At 40.8% G+C, this 255-nt stretch overlaps 1 protein-coding gene and 1 pseudogene across 1 annotated transcript in view; both read left to right on the top strand.

Moving 5' to 3' along the window:
- LOC116852913 overlaps positions 1-255 on the top strand; it is a 26401-nt gene that overhangs the window by 20184 nt on the left and 5962 nt on the right. The window lies entirely within an intron of this gene.
- The window catches only part of LOC116852953, a 2729-nt pseudogene that overhangs the window by 1436 nt on the left and 1038 nt on the right, over positions 1-255 (top strand).

Below are 255 nucleotides of genomic sequence, written 5' to 3'. Positions count from 1 at the left end.
CCTTCTTCTCTGTTCCGCTTTAATTTCTACTCTCCTTTATATATTCATGGTGCAAAAGGAGACTCGTGCGAGGATTAAAGTCATCGCAGGTGTGTTATTCACGATTGTGTCACTCCTCAAGTATAGCAATTTTTTTTACCTGAAGAATCCAATGAAGAGTTGCATGATGTGTGTCGAGAAAGATTTTCAAAGTGTCATCAGTCCAACTGCCCGTAACACGATGTTGTTCCACGTGAGAACCAGTAGACGTTTGTT

The sequence above is a fragment of the Odontomachus brunneus genome, unplaced genomic scaffold (assembly GCF_010583005.1).
Source record: "Odontomachus brunneus isolate Ranch 3 - 2012 unplaced genomic scaffold, Obru_v1 Obru_scaffold_262, whole genome shotgun sequence".
Taxonomy (NCBI): domain Eukaryota; kingdom Metazoa; phylum Arthropoda; class Insecta; order Hymenoptera; family Formicidae; genus Odontomachus; species Odontomachus brunneus.
This window is presented reverse-complemented; position numbering and strand designations above follow the sequence as displayed.